The sequence below is a fragment of the Triticum dicoccoides genome, chromosome 4A, assembly GCF_002162155.2.
Source record: "Triticum dicoccoides isolate Atlit2015 ecotype Zavitan chromosome 4A, WEW_v2.0, whole genome shotgun sequence".
Taxonomy (NCBI): domain Eukaryota; kingdom Viridiplantae; phylum Streptophyta; class Magnoliopsida; order Poales; family Poaceae; genus Triticum; species Triticum dicoccoides.
Genome location: NC_041386.1, coordinates 738860144 through 738876854, shown reverse-complemented (window position 1 = coordinate 738876854; position 16711 = coordinate 738860144). Strand labels below are relative to the sequence as shown.

The window sequence follows — 16711 nt, the reverse complement described above, 5'->3', positions numbered from 1 at the left end:
CGCCGCCGGAAGGCAGGCCCGCCGCGCCGCCAGGCCAGATCGGCCCTTGGCCGAGGCAGCCGCCGCGCCGCCAGGCCAGATCGGCCGCGCCACCCATGCCGCGGGGCGCCGCACCACCCCCACGGCGCAGGCAAGAGGGAGGACCCCCGCCACCGCCGTCAGCCCCGGGCCATCGCCGGTGGCGTCCTTCGGCGGCGGCGGAGGGAGGGGAGGAAGGGAGGGGAGGGGACCGGCGGCGGCTAGGGATCGAGATCCCGCCCGAGTCGCCCGAGCGGGGGCGACGCGGGGGCTTCTTCTCGTTATTATCTAACAAGTGATATACGTTTACAGTATACGGGATTTGAGACGTGAGATTAGGGTTGCGTGTTCGCCGCCGCCGCAAGTCGCCGAGACCGACAGGTTTTTCTGCCGCTGATCCGATTCCTAATCAAAGCCGTGTCCACATCAAGTTGAGATTGATCGGTGCAAGCTTAAGTCCCGAGGCTCCAAAGCAAATCAGCAAGTCCCCAAGTTCGGCTGCCTCTCCACGTACGGCTTCAAGTCCCAAGGAGGTCCAGTACTACTCACGTGAGATTACAAGGCTACGTCGCTGCTGCTTTGTTTCAACCGGATCATTAGTACTCACGTGAAGACAAGACATGAGCACTACTTGGATTTGTTCCCCTCAATTGATACATCTACCAGCGAGACTACCAGGTGCTATCTGTTTTATTTCGGTTCTTTGTCCCCATATTAATTCAATCAAGAATTTTTCTACCGGCTTGTACTATTTGTGCACACAGATTTAATCTACTCATGGCATCCATGAAGTACGATCTTCCGATGCTGGACCGTGACACAAGGTTTACCCTATGGCAAGTCAAGATGCGGGCGTTGTTGGCATAATCCGACTATGATGGAGCACTGGATAGTTTTGGGAAGAACAGAATTCAGGACTGGACTGATGAGGAGAAAAGAATTGATTGTAAGGCTTTGTCACAAATTCAACTCTGCATAATAATATTTTGCAGGAAGTTTTTAGCGAGAGAACTGCCGCCGCTCTATGGTTAAAGCTGGAAGGGATTTGCATGACTAAAGATCTCACCAGCAAGATGCATCTGAAGCAAAAATTATTCCTGCACAAGTTACCCGAGGGAGGTAATGTTTTGAATCATATTTCAGAATGTAAAGAGATCATATCTGATCTAGCTGCAATGGAGGTAAAGTATGAAGAGGAAGATGCTGCTTTAATGCTACTTTGTTCACTGTCAAGTTCTTATACCAATTTTAGAGACACCATATTATACAGTCGTGATACTCTCACACTTAATGAAGTTTATGAAGCGTGTGCAAGTGAGGGCTCTCTCCAAATAAGCTGTGTAGGCCGATGCAACAACAACAACCGCAGCATTCCCACAATTCCTATTGACAACAACACACTCATAGTTGTAATCTCTAACTACAAAGCTATACAAGCCCTGCAAAAATTTGATTGCCTGAAGGGCAGCCTGCTCGTACGTATCCGCGGAACCCAGACTTACAGGGCTCCCAAAAAACTTTCTCTGCGGCAACACTAAAACATGGCCATCCCCATCAACCTCACACAGATAACCAGGAGGAGGAAGCTCATTATGTGCCGCCACAGTCTCCAGAATCGGCACAACGAAAGGCACTACATAGGCATCCTGGGATCCCGGGCATGCGAAGTAGTATAAAAATCGTAAGCAGAAATGCAACACACACAGTTAATACGAAGCAGAAGACTGAAACTTAAAGGAGTGCTAGAAAACAAAGAATGAGGAAGGAAATTGAACCTTCGCCAAATGCAAGCGAGGAGATTACGTGAGACAGCACGCGAGGTTTCAGGTAAACCGAACGGCAGGATATCCTTCGGCAAGCGCAAGCAAGGAGATTGGTTGACCGGGCAGCCAAACATCACAGAGCGAGACCTACAGCACATATTAAAGAGAATGAACGTAAGCAAACATGCACTAATTTACAGACTTGCTTATCACAGAGCAGCCTCTTGCAATATCTTTGTTCCTCACAAACAAATATATGAAGACAAACAATGGTAGACCGTAGAAAAACTAAGCAGGTCAGGACAGGATGAGGATGACTGCATGCCGCACTTGGTGCAGATGCAAATATCTGTTAGAATTATGACATTTTTGACTTGAATCAGTATAAAAAGTGTCAAATATATAATTATATATTTTATAAGGTTCTTGAACATATTAACATTATGGTAATTCTCAACCCTTGCCACTCAAAATGACCTGTACTTTGCGTGCACACTCAGCACACTGCTAGTAAAAGAACAATATCCATCGCAATGCCACTGTGAAAAAGAAAAAATAGAATACTTTATTCTGACTAAGTGTAGCAAACCTGATGATTATGGAAGGATATAATTATTGGCCATACCAAATTCGACTGGTATTAACTAAAAGTTTTTTCTCCTGAATCCTTACATGCTTCAGGTTTGCTTATTTAATCAGAGCAAATTGATGAGCTTATGGTGTAACTGTATGTATGTACTGAACAAAAAGAAAAGCAACTTATCGAGCTACTTGCACGTCCAAAATTGATAGGAATACAAACAAAGCTTTTTTGGATTGAATCTAAGAACATCCAGCATGCTATTATATTGGCAGATAGGCAATAATTTAGACCCTGGCATGATTAGGTTCGACTGATATTGATGTTTTAGTTCATACCATGGCAGGTCACGGAAAAATATTGACAGAGGATGGAGGCGCTGCCGGGTTGGGGAGGAGGTGGTGTCGAGGGATTGGGGCACCGCCGGAAGGAGGCGGAGCAGGGAAGAGGCGCCGCCGGGTGAGGGAGGAGGTGGTGCAGGAGATGGCGCAAGGGGTGGACGGACCTGCCGTTGTTGGAGGCCATCCGCGACGACCTCCGACCTCGCTCCTCCTCCCCCCATCGGCAGCCTCCCTTACTCCTCCACCCATCCTGCCTTCCATGGCGACGACCTTCCCCCGATCTAAGAATAAGGAAGAGGAGAGAAAGAGGCGACCAAGTTAGAGGAGAGGAAGAGGCGAGCGGCGGTTGGCTGGGCGACAAGGGCCTCTTCAGCCGCCTCGTCTCCTCCACCTCCTCCTCCCCTGGCTCCACACCCAGCTAGCACGGCCCGACCACGAGGAGGCGAGGCGGCTGAGAGGAAAGAGGAGACGAGGCGGCTGAGAGGAAAGTGGTGGCGGCGGCATCGGGAAGAGGGGGATGGGGAAGAGACGAGGGGGAGAGAGGAGATATTTTCCTCCTCGGTCTGTCTTCATCGTCCATTCTGCGGACGCGGGAGACCCAGAATGGCGGGTAGCCTAGCAGGTTTTATATGTTCCATTCTGCGGCCTCTCAGTTATAGAATCATAATTAGAACACTCGTTTTAATTTTTTTATTGTAATGATGTTCAAATTTATTATTCAGTTAATTGCTGGTCAAAATACGTTGGGCAAGCTCATTTGAGTTATAAGTTTTACACTTGAGAGGACTGAGGAAAGATTTTCAAGAACATATGGTAAGCTGTCTACAAAATATAAAAAATGAGTTTCAGGTCAGTAGCCTGAAGAAAAAACAAAGCACCTATCTCTATCTGAAACAAAAAACATATGGTAGCCTTTCTTCCCTCTTCCTCTGCAATCCGACCCAACACAGATGTGCCCTAGTGCTACACTTCGAATGCATCTACAACCTTATAAAGGATCTACTTCTACCTTATAAAAGATGAAGGGGTTGCTAGGCAGGCTTGCAGTGTCCACGTAGGCTATGAATACTCTACCTTATAAAGGATGAAGGGGTTGCTAGGCAGGCTTGCAGTGTCCACGTAGGCTATGAATAGTCTACTTTATAAAGGATGAAGGTGTCGGTAGGCAGGCTTGCAGTGAGGCTATGAATAGTCTACCTTATAAAGGATGAAGGGGTCGCTAGGCAGGCTTGCAGTGTCCACGTAGGCTATGAATAGTCTACCTTATAAAGGATGAAGGGGTTGCTAGGCAGGCTTGCAGTGTCCACGTAGGCTATGAATAGTGGGCGAGCGAGCGGGCAGCGAACAGGGAGCGACCGTGCAGCGAGAGAAAAGAAAAGGGGAGCGCTGTAGCGAGAGAAGAAAGGGAGTAGCCCGTGACCTAACCTGCGACCCCCACCTCCTCTCTTCCGCTACCGCCTCCTCTCCTTTACCCTGCATCTACCCCATGACCCCTCCATCCTCTCCTGCCGCCGCCTCTGCCTCCTCCACTCCTTTCCTCGATATCGCCAGGGCCTCGCCTTCACCGGACACCCGCGACCTCCCAGCCCTCCTCCGCCATCACTGGTTCTCTTGGCTGCGGTGATGGCAGCGCGACGGAGCTCGTGGTCGACCGGCGGTCGGCACTAGGCGGCGCTGCGACCATCAGCATCTATGCCAGCGCGTGGGGTCGCAGGGCATGAGGAGAGGGAGGGAGCAGATGCGTGAGCGGGAGGAGGCCGTGGTCATGGCGGCGTGACGTAGGTCGTGGCCGGGCCCTTGTTGAAGATGGTGACGGCGGCATGACAGAAGGAGATGGTGCCCTGAGATGGGGTGCTTGGCCGCCGCTGCCGCTTAGGATGACCTCTTCGTCGGTGCTATCAGGAGCCTGGGCTACGTGCTCGACGAGAACTCCGCAAGCAGGCACGTAACCTATCTTGCTGCCCTTTTCGTTTGGGCAATGTCGTGCTGCCCTTCTCCTGCTTGAGGTGTGATGTTAGAGCAACTCCAACGGGGCCACCCGTTTCGTTCGCAGGCGTCCGTTTGGATCGGCGCACACAGAAAAATTGGTCCAACGCGCCGACCCAAACGGACGCGCGTCCGCTTTTCCTTCGCCTGCCGACCCATTCCTGGCCCATTTTTGAACCGGATTTGCATCGGTGCGGACACGAGATGGAAGCGCGCGCTCGCCTTCTCCTCCCCCTGGCCCGCTGGTCGGTGGTACCCTCCACCATTTCCCTGCATTCCCCCCCCCCCTGTTGGGGAACGTAGCAGAAATTCAAAATTTTCCTACGTGTCACCAAGATCTATCTATGGAGAGACCAGCAACGAGTAGAAAGAGAGTGCATCTACATACCCTTGTAGATCGCTAAGCGGAAGTGTTCAAGTGAACGGGGTTGATGGAGTCGTACTCGTCGTGATTCAAATCACCGATGATCAAGTGCCGAACGGACGGCACCTCCGCGTTCAACACACGTACAGCCCGGTGACGTCTCCCACGCCTTGATCCAGCAAGGAGAGAGGGAGAGGTTGAGGAAGACTCCATCCAACAGCAGCACAACGGCGTGGTGGTGGTGGAGGAGCGTGGCAATCCCGCAGGGCTTCGCCAAGCACCATGGGAGAGGAGAAGAACTTGGGAGAGAGGAAGGGGCTGCACCAAAGGCATAAGGTGTGTTTGGGAGGCCCTCCTACCCCACTATATATAGGGATCCCAGGGGGGGTGCGCCAGCCCCTAGGAGATCCAATCTCCAAGGGGGCGGCGGCCAGGGGAGGAGTCCTCCCCCCCCAAGGCACCTAGGAGGTGCCTTCCCCTGCTGGGACTCTTCCTTTAGGGTTTCCCCAGGCGCATGGGCCTCTTGGGGCTGGTGCCCTTAGCCCATGTAGGCCAAGGCGCACCCCCTACAGCCCATGTGGCCCCCCGGGGCAGGTGGCCCCACCCGGTGGGCCCCCGGGACCCTTCCGGTGGTCCCGGTACAATACCGATGACCCCGAAACTTGTCCCGATGGCCGAAACAGGACTTCCTATATATAAATCTTTACCTCCGGACCATTCCGGAACTCCTCGTGACGTCCGGGATCTCATCCGGGACTCCGGACAACATTCGGTAACCACATACAAGCTTCCTTTATAACCCTAGCGTCATCGAACCTTAAGTGTGTAGACCCTACGGGTTCGGGAGACATGCAGACATGACCGAGACGTTCTCCGGTCAATAACCAACAGCGGGATCTGGATACCCATGTTGGCTCCCACATGTTCCACGATGATCTCATCGGATGAACCACGATGTCAAGGACTCAATCGATCCCGTATTCAATTCCCTTTGTCTAGCGGTATGTTACTTGCCCGAGATTCGATCGTCGGTATACCGATACCTTGTTCAATCTCGTTACCGGCAAGTCACTTTACTCGTTCCGTAATACATCATCCCGTGATCAACTCCTTGGTCACATTGCGCATATGATGATGTCCTACCGAGTGGGCCCAGAGATACCTCTCCGTTTACACGGAGTGACAAATCCCAGTCTCGATCCGCATAAAACAATAGATACTTTCGGAGATACCTGTAGTGCACCTTTATAGTCACCCAGTTACGTTGTGACGTTTGATACACCCAAAGCACTCCTACGGTATCCAGGAGTTACATGATCTCATGGTCAAAGGAAGAGATACTTGACATTGGCAAAGCTCTAGCAAACGAACTACACGATCTTTTGTGCTAGTCTTAGGATTGGGTCTTGTCCATCACATCATTCTCCTAATGATGTGATCCCGTTATCAACGACATCCAATGTCCATAGCCAGGAAACCATGACTATCTGTTGATCACAACGAGCTAGTCAACTAGAGGCTCACTAGGGACATATTGTGGTCTATGTATTCACAAGTGTATTACGATTTCCGGATAATACAGTTATAGCATGAATAAAAGACAATTATCATGAACAAGGAAATATAATAATAATACTTTTATTATTGCCTCTAGGGCATATTTCCAACAGTCTCCCACTTGCACTAGAGTCAATAATCTAGTTCGCATCGCCATGTGATTAACACTCACGGGTCACATCGCCATGTGACTAATACCCAAGAGTTTACTAGAGTCAGTAGTCTAGTTCACATCACTATGTGATTAACACTCAATGAGTTTTATGTTTGATCATGTTGCTTGTGAGAGAGGTTTTAGTCAACGGGTCTGAACCTTTCAGATCCGTGTGTGCTTTACAAATCTCTATGTCATCTCCTAGATGCAGCTACCACGCTCTATTTGGAGCTATTCCAAACAACTGTTCTACTTGGAGCTATTCTAAATTATTGCTCCATTATATGTATCCGATCTCTCTACTCAGAGCTATCTGGATAGGTGTCAAGCTTGCATCGTCGTAACCTTTACGACGAACTCTTTTACCACCTCCATAATCGAGAAAATTCCTTAGTCCACTAGTTACTAAGGATAACTTTGACCGCTGTCCTGTGAGCCATTCTTGGATCACTCTTGTACCCCTTGACTGACTCATGGCAAGGCACACTTCAGGTGCGGTACACAGCATAGCATACTGAAGAGCCTACGTCTTAAGCATAGGGGACGACCTTCGTCCTTTCTCTCTATTCTGCCGTGGTCGAGGTTTAAGTCTTAACTTCGTACCTTACAACTCAGGCAAAAACTCCTTCTTTGACTGATCCATCTTGAACACCTTCAAGATAATGTCAAGGTATGTGCTCATTTGAAAGTATTATTAAGCATTTTGATCTATCCTTATAGATCTTGATGCTCAATGTTCATGTAGCTTAATCCAGGCTTTCTATTGAAAAACACTTTCAAAATAACCCTATATGCTTTCCAGAAATTCTACATCATTTCTGATCAACATGTATTCATCAGAAATTCTATAGTGCTCCCACTCACTTCTTTGGAAATACAAGTTTCTCATAAACTTTGTACAAACCCAAAATCTTTGATCATCATCAAAGCATACATTCCAACTCCGAGATGCTCACTCCAGTCCTTAGAAGGATCGCTGGAGCTAGCATACCTTTTAGCATCCTTAGGATCGACAAAAACTTTCTGATTGTATTACATACAACCTTTCCTCACGAAAACTGGTAAGGAAACTTGTTTTGATATCCATCTGCCAGATTTCATAAATACAGCTAATGCTAACATGAATTCGACGGACTTTAAGCATCGCTACGGATGAGAAAATCTCATCGTAGTCAACTCCTTGAACTTGTGAAAAACTTATTGCCACAAGTCGAGCTTCATGGACGGTGACATTACCATCCACGTCCGTCTTCTTCTTAAAGATCCATTTATCTTAATGGCTTGCCGATCATCGGGCAAGTCCACCAAAGTCCATGGATCCGTTCTCGGATTTTATGGCCTCGAGCCATTTATCGGAATCCGGGCCCACCATCGCTTCTCCATAGCTCGTAGGTTCATTGTTGTCCAGCAACATGACTTCCAAGACAGGATTACGTACCACTCTGAAGTAGTACGCATCCTTATCATCCCACGAGGTTTGGTAGTGACTTGATCCGAAGTTTCATGATCAATATCATAAGCTTCCACTTCAATTGGTGTAGGTGCCACAGGAACAACTTCCTGTGCCCTGCCACACACTAGTTGAAGAGACGGTTTAATAACCTCATCAAGTCTCCACCATCCTCCCACTCAACTCTTTCGAGAGAAACCTTTCCTCGAAAAAGGACCCGATTCTAGAAACAATTCATATTGCTTTCGGATCTGAATTAGGAGGTATACCCAACTGTTTTGGGTGTCCTATGAAGATGTATTTTATCCGCTTTGGGTTCGAGCTTAATCCTGAAACTTTTTCACATAAGCGTCGCAGCCCCAAACCTTTAAGAAACGACAACTTAGGTTTCTCTAAACCATAATTCATACGGTGTCATCTCATCGGAATTACGTGGTGCCCTATTTAAAGTGAATGTGGTTGTCTCTAATGCCTAACCCATGAACGATAGTGGTAATTCGATAAGAGACATCATGGTACGCACCATATCCAATAGGGTGCAACTATGATGTTCGGACACACCATCACACTATGGTGTTCCAGGCGGTATTAATTATGAAACAATTTCCACAATGTCTTAATTGTGTGCCAAAACTCGTAACTCAGATATTCATCTCTATGATCGTATCATAGACATTTTATCCTCTTGTCACAATGATCTTCTACTTCACTCTGAAATTACTTGAACCATTCAATAATTCAGACTTGTGTTTCATCAAGAAAATAGTCTCAACATCTACTCGAATCATCTGTGAAGTAAGAACATAACGATATTCACTGCATGCCTCAGCACTCATTGGACTGCACACATTAAAATGTGTTACTTCCAACAAGTTGCTATCTTGTTCCATCTTATTGAAACCGAGGCTTTTCAGTCATCTTGCCTATGTGGTATGATTTGCATATCTCAAGTGATTCAAAATCAAGTGAGTCCAAACGGTCCATTTGCATGGAGTTTCTTCATGCATATACACCAATAGACATGGTTCGCATGTCTCAAACTTTTCAAAAACGAGTGAGCCCAAAGATCCATCAACATGGAGCTTCTTCATGCGTTTTATTCCATTATGACTTACATGGCAGTGCCACAAGTAAGTGGTACTATCATTACTATCTTATATCTTTTGGCATGAAAATGTGTATCACTACGATCGAGATTCAATAAACCATTCAGGTTTAATACTAATCTTGATGGTAGAGGGAGCGTGCGATGTTTGATTATATCAAACTTGGAAACACTTCCAACACATATCGTCAGCTCTCCTTTAGCTAGTCTCCGTTTATTCCGTAGCTTTTATTTCGAGTTACTAACACTTAGAAACCGAACCGGTATCCAATACCCTGGTGCTACTAGGAGTACTAGTAAAGTACACATTAACATAATGTATATCCAATATACTTCTATCGACCTTGCCAGCCTTCTCATCTACGAAGTATCTAGGGTAATGCTGCCCCAGTGGTTGTTCCCCTTATTACAGAAGCACTTAGTCTCGGGTTTGGGTTCAACCTTGGGTTTCTTCACTAGAGCAGCAGCTGAATTGCCGTTTCATGAAGTATCCCTTTGTTCCCTTGCCCTTCTTGAAACTAGTGGTTTCATCAACCATCAACAATTGATGCTCCTTCTTGATTTCTACTTTCGCGATGTCAAACAACGCGAATACCTCAAGGATCATCATCTCTATCCTTGATATGTTATAGTTCATCACGAAGCTCTAGCAGCTTGGTGGCAATGACTTTTGGGGAAACGTCACTATCTCATCTGGAAGATCAACTCCTACTCGCTTCAAGTGATTGTTGCACTCAGACAATTTGAGCACAAGCTCAATGATTGAGCTTTTCTCCCTTAGTTTGCAGGCTAAGAAAATCGTCGGAGGTCTTATACCTCTTGACATGGGCACGAGCCTGAAATCCCAATTTCAGCCCTCAAAACATCTCATATGTTTCGCGATGTTTCAAAAACATCTTTGGTGCCTCAATTCTAAACCGTTTAACTGAACTATCACGTAGTTATCAAAACGTGTATGTCAGATGTTCGCAACATCCACAGACAACGTTCGAGGTTCAACACACTGAGCAGTGCATTAAGGACATAAGCTATCTACTGTCCGCATAATTGCTACTTTCAACTTTCAACTATTTTTTCTGTAGGAACATATCTAAAACAGTAGAACTAAAGCGCGAGCTACGACATAATTTGCAAAAGGTCTTTTGACTATGTTCAAGATAATTAAGTTCATCTCATGAACTCCCACTCAGATAGACATCCCTCTGGTCATCTAAGTGATCACATGATCCGAGTCAACTAGGCCGTGTCCGATCATCACGTGAGACGGACTAGTCATCATCGGTGAACATCTTCATGTTGATCGTATCTACTATACGACTCATGCTCGACCTTTCGGTCTCCGTGTTCCGAGGCCATGTCTGCACATGCTAGGCTCGTCAAGTTAACCCTAAGTGTTTTCGCTGTGTAAAACTGTCTTACACCCGTTGTATGTGAACGTAAGAATCCATGACACCCGATCATCACGTGGTGCTTAGAAGCGACGAACTGTAGCAACGGTGCACAATTAGGGGAGAACACTTCTTGAAATTGTTGTAAGGGATCATCTTATTTACTACCGTCGTTCTAAGCAAACAAGATGCATAAACATGATAAACATCACATGCAATCAAATAGAGTAGTGACATGATATGGCCAATATCATATAGCTCCTTTGATCTTCATCTTCGGGGCTCCATGATCATCTTGTCACCGGCATGACACCATGATCTCCATCATCGTGTCTTCATGAAGTTGTCACGCCAACGACTACTTCTACTTCTATGACTAACGCGTTTAGCAATAAAGTAAAGTAGTTTACATGGCGTTCTTCAATGACACGCAGGTCATACAATAAATAAAGACAACTCCTATGGCTCCTGCCGGTTGTCATACTCATCGACATGCAAGTCGTGAATCCTATTACAAGAATATGATCAATCTCATACATCACATATCATTCATCACATTCTTCTTGGCCATATCACATCACATAGCATACCCTGCAAAAACAAGTTAGACGTCCTCTAATTGTTGTTTGCATGTTTTACGTGGCTGCTATGGGTTTCTAGCAAGAACGTTTCTTACCTACGCAAAACCACAACGTGATATGCCAATTGCTATTTACCCTTCATAAGGACCCTTTTCATCGAATCCGTTCCGACTAAAGTGGGAGAGACTGGCACCCGCTAGCCACCTTATGCACCAAGTGCATGTCAATCGGTGGAACCTGTCTCACGTAAGAGTACGTGTAAGGTCGGTCCGGGCCGCTTCATCCCACAATACCGTCGAAACAAGATTGGACTAGTAACGGTAAGCATATTGAACAACATCAACGCCCACAACTACTTTGTGTTCTACTCGTGCAAAGAATCTACGCAATAGACCTAGCTCATGATGCCACTGTTGGGGAACGTAGCAGAAATTCAAAATTTTTCCTACGAAACACCAAGATCTATCTATGGAGAGACCAGCAACGAGTAGAAAGGAGAGGAGAGTTTGCATCTACATACCCTTGTAGATCGCTAAGCGGAAGCATTCAAGTGAACGGGGTTGATGGAGTCGTACTCGTCGTGATTCAGATCACCGATGATCAAGTGCCGAACGGACAGCACCTCCGCGTTCAACACACGTACAGCTCGGTGACGTCTCCCACGCCTTGATCCAGCAAGGGGAGAGGGAGAGGTTGAGGAAGACTCCATCCAGCAGCAGCACAACGGTGCGGTGGTGATGGAGGAGCGTGGCAATCCTGCAGGGCTTCGCCGAGCACCTACGGGAGAGGAGATGTGTCACGGGAGGGAGAGGGAGGCAACCAAAGGCCTTAGGTATGATTGCTCCTCCTTTTCCCCACTATATATAGGGCCAAGGGAGAGGGGGAGGGCGCAGCCTTGCCCCCTCCTCCAAGGAAGGGGTGCGGCTAAGGATGGGGAGGAGTCCATCCTCCCCAAGGCACCTCGGAGGTGCCTTCCCCCTTTAGGACTCTCCCCTTTTTCCTTTATCTTGGCGCATGGGCCTCTAGGGGCTGGTGCCCTTGGCCCATGTAGGCCAAGGCGCACCCCCTACAGCCCATGTGGCCCCCCGGGGCAGGTGGCCCCACCCGGTGGGCCCCCGGGACCCTTCCGGTGGTCCCGGTACAATACCGATGACCCCGAAACTTGTCCCGATTGCCGAAACAGGACTTCCTATATATAAATCTTTACCTCCGGACCATTCCGGAACTCCTCGTGACGTCTGGGATCTCATCCGGGACTCCGAACAACATTCGGTAACCACATACAAGCTTCCTTTATAACCCTAGCGTCATCGAACCTTAAGTGTGTAGACCCTACGGGTTCGGGAGACATGCAGACATGACCGAGACGTTCTCCGGTCAATAACCAACAGCGGGATCTGGATACCCATGTTGGCTCCCACATGTTCCACGATGATCTCATCGGATGAACCACGATGTCAAGGACTCAATCGATCCCGTATTCAATTCCCTTTGTCTAGCGGTATGTTACTTGCCCGAGATTCGATCGTCGGTATACCGATACCTTGTTCAATCTCGTTACCGGCAAGTCACTTTACTCGTTCCGTAATACATCATCCCGTGATCAACTCCTTGGTCACATTGCGCATATGATGATGTCCTACCGAGTGGGCCCAGAGATACCTCTCCGTTTACACGGAGTGACAAATCCCAGTCTCGATCCGCATAAAACAATAGATACTTTCGGAGATACCTGTAGTGCACCTTTATAGTCACCCAGTTACGTTGTGACGTTTGATACACCCAAAGCACTCCTACGGTATCCAGGAGTTACACGATCTCATGGTCAAAGGAAGAGATACTTGACATTGGCAAAGCTCTAGCAAACGAACTACACGATCTTTTGTGCTAGTCTTAGGATTGGGTCTTGTCCATCACATCATTCTCCTAATGATGTGATCCCGTTATCAACGACATCCAATGTCCATAGCAAGGAAACCATGACTATCTGTTGATCACAACGAGCTAGTCAACTAGAGGCTCACTAGGGACATATTGTGGTCTATGTATTCACACGTGTATTACGATTTCCGGATAATACAGTTATAGCATGAATAAAAGACAATTATCATGAACAAGAAATATAATAATAATACTTTTATTATTGCCTCTAGGGCATATTTCCAACACCCCCCCCCCCCAAAAAAACCCTCCCGCCCGTGCACGCTCCCTCCGCCCGCCATGGATGACGACCTCGACACCGCCGCCGGCCTCGCCTCCCTCGCGTCGTCCTGCATGAATATATGAGAACCTTATAACCACCCGAGAATTATAGTGAAAGCTCCAAACATGGAGAAGTACATAAATAAATGCATGATCAATCAACCAATTGAAAAAGTATAATTTCAAGTTGACAGGTATTTGCATGGGATAATTAAGAGCATGAGCTTTTAACAGAAACTTCATTTTTGAAATCAACTTTCATGAAGTTTCAAAACAAATCACTTTTACTTCTTTTCCAGACGAGTACTTTTGCCAAAAAAAATAAGGACCTTCTCGAACATATGCACATTTGTATTTTATTTAAAAATACATTATGTAGTAACTTAAAATAGATATGTAAATGATAACTAGCACATGGAACGCACGGGTTGCGTCTAGTTAATTATAACTGTGGAAATACATAATAAATTTATTATGCCGTGGGGCATATTTCCAACAGCATGTCACATTCACATATGACACAAAATTGTTGTCGCCACATAATTGAGGCCTCTCAATGGGAATAGTAGGGCGGCCCCATGGTTTTGCCGGGTGAGCCGCCCAAAACATGTTTAAGTTTTGTTTTTCCTTTTTCTACTTCAGTATGAAATTTAAAAAATGTTCATAAATTTGGAAAATGTACATCATTGCAAAATAATGTTCATGGATTTGAAAAAATATTCCTGGATATAAAAAATGTTCATGAATTTGAAAATTGTCCTTGTAATTCGGAAAATGTCGCAAGAAAGTTCATGAGATTTTAAAATGTTCGTGAATTTATTTCCAATTTTCAAAAAATGTGCACGAATTTGGAAAACTTTCAAAGTTAAATTTATTGCATGAATTTTAAAATATCATTGAATTTAAAAAAATCAGAAATTTTTAAAAATATTCATGAATTTTAAAAATTTACTCGGATACAAAAAATTACTCCAAATAAAAAATACAAATTTGGGAAATATTACCACATTTCACAAAATGTTGTGAATTTTGAAAAAATGTTCATGAAATTAAAATTTAAGAAATAAGAAAAATAAGAAGAAAAACACAGGAAAAGAAAAACTATTGTAGGGAAGGTTCTTCCAAAACCGGTGGAAATGAGCAGCGGCAATGGGGAGGAGCAGAGTCAGACAATAGTCTTCGCGGGCCAAAGGTAGCTGCTTGGTTGCGGCTACTCACTCTGTCTTAGAGCGCACAACATGGTGGACTATAGCGATAGGTGGCCAAGGCAAGAGTCTGCCGGCGTTGAGGTTATTGAGGATGTGCGAGGGATGGCTTACCTAAATTGAGGAAGGGGAGGAGCAGAGTCAGGCAATAGCGCTTGTCAATCACAATTTCGGATTTGCTTAGGTGATTCTGCACGTCCACGAATATATAACGTATGAAGCACGAGACAACCCCAGAAGGCCCGATATATACATGCATTATTACTCGACGGAAACATGGCAAGTATATATTATCCACTGATGAATTATTATTAGTATTAGTACTTTTAGAAAAGGAGGATGTACCCACGGCCTCTGCATCTGGACGATGCATGCAGCCATATTATTAATTATTCATAAAGACCATACAAGGTGATACATCAATAAGCCTGAAGCCACTATCTTGGCTACGCTGTTGCTACTCCTATCCCCTTGATGAAGGTGTGCCAAAAGTCCGGGCCTAATACCAAACAGATGTTGCACCAAAGCCTAACATCTAAAGCCGGGTGTTCCATCCAAGCCACTACCTAGATTGGGTCCCATCCCGGTCTGGCACACTCCCAGTGAGCACCGCATGCTGCAAGGGCCGTCACCTCCATCATCCCTCGGTCCATCCTCAGAACAAAAATGATGTACCGACCTTGCCAGGCCTCTCTACCATCAACGCCACCATGACGCCAGACAGCTTCCTCCTCCTACATACGTCCATCCAGACACATCCATCGTCGAGAATCAGCTACACCATGCCGACAATACTCGTCGTCGTCGACGCGGTAGATCCAATGTCGCTCCACCTGCCGACCTCCGCACCGTCGCCGCTACAGGAACTGCCAGGCAGAGCCCACTACCCACAGTACCTCTCCCTCGAACACCCAAGCCTCCCAAGACGGCGCCTCCATGGAGGAATCGAAGCTGCTGCCGCCCAATCCAAGACGGATTTTGGACTTTCGTCCGGGAGTGGGTCAAGGTGGATAGGAGGGGACCTCGGCTTCGCCTCCAAGGAGGGTAACGACGCCAAAGCCGTCGCCGATGCCGGGTCGAGCTAGCCGACCAAAATTTCCTCCGGTCCCCAACCTGTACCACCAACCTCTGTCTGGTCCGGATCTGGCCACAAACCGAGAAACGAAACCATCGGGAGAAGAAAGCACCATGGGGTGACTCTGATGCAGATCCGTCCAGGCTCCAGATCCAGAGAATCCAACATGGACAACGATGAGTACCACCACCCCTCACTGGCCGCCGGCGTCCAAGCGCCAGATCGCGAAGGATCTGACCAGAACGCGACGGCTCACGCAGCCACCAGATCCTGCGTTCCCGCAGCCGCCAATTTGCGCTGCGACGGAAACATGACAAGTATATAGTATCATCCACAGATGAATTATTATGAGATACAAAGACGACGAGAACAAATTAAGGAAGCAAGCAGACATGACAGGACATAGCAGCTACCGTTGAGCGTTGAGCTCATCAGCTCAACAAAGCAACTCGTAGTACGTTATAATTCTGGGCTAGGCCGCCACAGTCGCTGAGCTCAGCTACCGTTGAGCGATGCACGTATTGATGCAGACCTGGAAGCAATCGTCTCTGCATTCTTGTGATAGGCCGCAGTTGCTCCCACACAGAAGGGCCGCCCTGGTGCATAGGAAACTGCATTCCTGCAACGCGGTGCGGCATGCATCAGATGAGTGCGCCGTGCACGCGGCGCAACTCTGCTCCACAGCCTTCCAAGAGGCACTTGAAGCAGTTACTCCTGAAGCAGGTTTTCTCCTCATGCGAGCAGAACATCGCCGACACCTCGAGGCTAAGGGCCAGCCCGGTCGCGGCGCAGAGGAGGAGGAAGGCGGCCACCTTGACACCAGCAGCCATCTTATTTACTTCGTTTAGAGGTGGTATATCTGGAAAGACGATAAGCCTAAGGAAGATAAGAGAAAGGAAGCCCAAGTCAGAGTCGATGAGCAAATAAGGGCGGATGGATGAT

General features: G+C 47.1%; 1 pseudogene; it reads right to left on the bottom strand.

Moving 5' to 3' along the window:
- Nucleotides 1-16410: 16410 nt before the first annotated feature.
- The window catches only part of LOC119284364, a 28686-nt pseudogene continuing 28385 nt past the window's right edge, over nucleotides 16411-16711 (bottom strand).